This window comes from Nipponia nippon, unplaced genomic scaffold (genome assembly GCF_047370975.1).
Source record: "Nipponia nippon isolate SJK-2023a ecotype South Korea unplaced genomic scaffold, ASM4737097v1 scaffold_20, whole genome shotgun sequence".
Lineage (NCBI taxonomy): Eukaryota > Metazoa > Chordata > Aves > Pelecaniformes > Threskiornithidae > Nipponia > Nipponia nippon.
Window position 1 is genome coordinate 7,395,467 of NW_028262337.1, and position 4,817 is coordinate 7,400,283.

Consider the following 4,817-nt stretch of genomic DNA (forward strand, 5'->3'; position numbering starts at 1 on the left):
CTTCAGCAAGCAAGCTCAGGAATCATTGCCAGAAGCTTCTCTCTCAGTCACTACTAAAGTTTCAGAGAACCTTGCAGTGATTTCAAACCGCAATTATAGAGAAAGTGTAAAAAATTCACAGGAAGAAGTAGCTACAGACAGCCTTAAGTTAGTGCCAAGACAAGAGATACTTCAGGCTGTTCTGGATGTTCAAGATTTGTCTTTCCTAGATATGAATATGATCAGTTCAGCACCACATAATCCCAGGCTAAAAAAAAAAGACTAAGACATACATTTTTAAATAGGTACTACTTAGATCACAAAGCAGTGATGACTATATTACTATAATTCATACCAGCCACCAGACCACATTTCTATGTATCTTATTCTCTCTTTCACTCTCAGGCAAAGCAACTGCAGCACACCAGAGACATACCTCACCCTTCCTGACCAGAGTGCCAGGCAGAGCAGAACTGATTTTCTTTATCCCCAGAAGCAGCTGTGCCCTGGCAACTCAAAAGGTGACCCCTCTTTACCTATTTTCACTGGGGTTTGGCTGAAGAACAAAAGTAACAAATGCTGTTTTCTCTAGTTGCCTCAAAAATCAAGAGAGGAATGAAAAATCAACTGTTTCACCTCACCTTCAGAATATCAAGTCACTGAGTGAAGCTAGTGAATTTGAGAAGATGTGTGACTCGTGAAAATCCATAGCATGCAAAGACTGAGGAGCCCTGAGATTTTGTCCAGTCTTCCACACATCATGAGTCATTGTAATTCCCCTCTGCTCACCCTGCCCTGAGCTCTATGATTTGGGTTTCAGTAAATATCCACCAGAGAAATCTTCCTCTAAAGACACCAGGAAAAGTTTAAATTCATCACATTCCCATCATTCAGTACCCTCAACATAAAAAAACCTATACCGAGCTCCATCTTCCATCCACCGAGTATTACTCCCTTCTCAACTCAAGTCTTTGCTGCTTACCAATGTAAGTACTTCTTTATGTGAATGTACTCCATAAGATAATCAAGTGACCTCCTGTTCTTGTTTCTCAACAAGATTGAAGTAATGCAAACTCTCAGTTTAAGGAAATAATTCCAAATACTTACCTTGCATCATCTACAGTTTTACAAAAGCTGCAAAAACTGCAATGTGTCAGTGTCAGTCAGTCAGTACTGAGTGTAGAGGTCACATGAGATGAGTCAGCTGATTTTATGTAACAATCTCCAATTTAGACCTTCAAGAACCACATTAGCCCTTTGCCTCAGCATAATCTCAGGAAGCCTTGTTCACTGTGGAAGAAACCTTTTACAGAGCTGTAGTTTTCCAGAACACAGTCTTTCCTCCTCTTTTTTTCTTTTTTACATGACCTACATATCTTGTTCTCATGGAACTTCGAAGTGACCACATTTCAATTCATTTTCAACCTGCACTGTTCCATATTAATGCCTCTATTATTACTGAACAGTCTGAAAACATTAATGAGATTAGCTATGATACTGTGATGACAGTGATTTTTATATTTATTTCCACGTCCTCAAGGAAAACACTGGCTGACAGGAAAATCTAGTGCTAATTTCCTGCAAAAATCCACAATGAGTATGTCCATCATGATTGCCTTGTGCCTACATTTAGGTAGTTCTTAAACGCTTATTGACATTATCCAGGAATAATTTTATTTGACGCTACTAAATAAAATGCCATAAGAAGCCTATTGTACCCACAATTTTCAGCCATATCCATGGCTCCATCAGTACTTACAAGGAATCCATAAAAAACAAATGAGAGTTAAGTCTATTGTCAGTTTACTGCTATATATACATCCCACCTTCATTGAAAAATTTTCAGCAGTCAAAAACTGACACACATTATAAAATAAACTTGTAATCGCCATCACTAACAAAAGCAAGTTTCCCATGCAAGACAATATACTCTCTATAAAGAATTAAAATAATGCATTGAATAAGCTTTAGCTCGGTTACTGTGCTTTAGGTTTTCCCACTAAAATTCTGTATCAGTTTTCCCACTGTTTTGCCCCAGTTTGCCATCAGACTCATTTGCTATTGGCTATTAGGATTATTCTCAATTATTCTCCTGAATAACAATGTATTTGTCACTGTTCTGGCATTTTTCTGCTTTTGCCATGACAAGCAAGAGATTTTTTCAGGCAGCTTTAGATACCCAGAGTTCCAAAAAAGCAATAAAATTGAAAATTGCTGTCCCTAACCAATACTGTTTGAATATCCTGCCTCTTTCAATTACTTTTAGAAAGGACTTCACAAACATGTGTCAGCTTCCTTCTTTTTAAACACAGAGTTGAGCATCTCCTCTATGTTATTTAATTGTCTTGACAAAATTAAATGGGAGTTAGGCACCCAAACAGAAACTCATTACGAGGGACTTACTTCACCAAATTTTATATGTTTATACTTTGTAAATTTGTCAACTCCTTTTACAGACAGTAGAATGCAACACTCACTTCTTAAACATGATTCACATAGAAAGAGGAGATAAATAGTGTCCTGGATGCATAACTGTTCTATAATCTGGGTTTCTGGAAAAAAAAAAAAAAACAAACCAACAACAGAACTGACATCTAATACAGGAAGACATGTTGATAAACAAATACCATACAGCAGATACTTGAAAACAGAACTAAAAAATCGTATAAATTCTAATCCCATTTTAGAGGCTTCGTTTTCCTGAAAAGCTTGCCACCTCACACTTCAGCTTCAAGCCTAATGAATTGATGAAAATAGTAATGTTAATGCATTACAGCTGGTATAAAATACACCAGCTGTTCCAAGTTAATAAAATTAATTCAAGTGCACTTATATACCTACAGAATAGTATCTATGAGTTTGTGGATTTAAAATCTAAGAAGTATGAGCTTACCTAGAGCTACAATAACTAGAATCATAAGCCCTGAGACAGTAGGAGACTTAAATTGTGATCAAGAGACAAAGCAAGTCATTTGAGTTAGCACAGTCTTTGTGAAAGAAAGAGATGCTCTTACAATGTAAAACATCTTTTTAGAAAAGAGGGAAGAAAAAGCTCTGGCATATCACAGCAATAGCTTAAAAAGTGTAGTATGTTAACATACTACCTTCTTCACTTTAGTTGTTGTTTCCACTTACTAGAATGAGAAGATGAGATCACCCAGATTTTGCCTAAGATTCCTCCGATATGAGGTGAAGTAACATCTGAAAACAGTTTCAGAAAATAACATCAATCATTCTCTGTAGTCATAACCGTAAACAGCTGACATCACAATCTTGGTAAATTAGGTGAGTTAAACAGACTTCATACAAAATATGAGCAATTAAATAATCTGTATGTATTAGCAACTAACAATGGAAGCTATTACTCAAAGAACATCAGAGGACTAGAGCAGAAACAGAAACGTGTGAACCGAAAGGTTTTCCAGATGACTGTTAATTTAGGAGCTGGAGCAAGCTGTGTTTGTGTAAGAAAAGAAAGCAATGCAACAATCAGCAAGAGAGCGCAATGTTAAGCAAAGACTCTGCTCGCTTACTAAGAAAGGTAGATAAATACTCTTCTTCCCTCTTCCAGGAAATGCTGGAGCAAAGCTGTCACAGATGTGTCACTAGGAACCAATAGGTCAGGAGACAGGTTATGCTCAAGGTGGGGTGGGGAGTGAGGGAAAAGAAATTGCTTTTCTGCGGGCAAAGAACTTAGCAAAGAAAAAAACAACAACAAAAACCCCAAACACCACAAAAACAAACAAAACCCTCACAATAGAATTTTCTACTCAAAGATCTTGACCAAAAAGCCTAACAGTACGATGACAGTTAATGGCATTACACTAGAAGTTTCAGTACTAAAGAGTTAAATAGCATCGTCCAAATTTAGCAAGAAATAGCTCTTACTTACAGGTGGATATTTCAGATGCTCCTTAGATAACAAACATTGGTCTAAGCAGACTGAAAAAGCAGCTGAAACATCTTCTACCTGTATTGAGTCTTCTACCTGGGGTACTTTAAAAGAATGTCAGCTAGTACTGCATTTAGGGACCCTCTTCACAAAATAGCCACTAGGTTAAGCAAAAGAATGTTTGGCTTATGGTCCTCACAGTTCAAGGGAAATAAACCCGGTAGAGTCCATGTTGGTCAGTCTTGGCAACATCAATACACTGCATGGCTTTAACACAGAAGTAAAGGTTAAATTCCTGAGAAAGTTAATATCAACACTGAAGTTTCTATTGACTATAGCTTAGGGATACAGAACCTGTGTTTTCTTCTAAGACACTTCATCAAGCCCACAGCCTTCTCTGAAGTAGCTTTCAAGCTTTCTTTTTCTAACCTACACCCTGAAAGGAATAGGCAAACTTACTTTTGTGTTCATACCATATTTGTCTTGGTTCAGTTTGTCAGCTGGTTCAGTTATGAGACAAGGAAGAGCTGTAAGCAGTGACCATAGTCACATACCTTCTGTTACTAAGATAAGCTTTCTTAAGGGTCTCCCAAGATAGGACAACCGTTAAAATTCAGTCTGTGAGATTATCTCAGATGAAGTTCCCTCCCCACAGTCCCTTCAAGATTTTAGAGGACATTTTGTCGTGGTATTTTTTGCAGGCTTGGGAGTTGTGAACAGATGGACTTGTTTAGTTTGTTTTTACCACGGTCGAGGAAATAATTCTCTGAAACAAAAGTGCAATTGATCCATAGAAACATATGACACATCTTCAACTTCTCCTCATGGAAACTAATGAGTAAACTCTAATTACTGATTAAAATACAGATTTTTTTTTTTGAAAGTAACAATAGGTAAAAGATTCAACATGACAGTAGAAAGCTTATTGGCAAGCAGTGAGATTAAT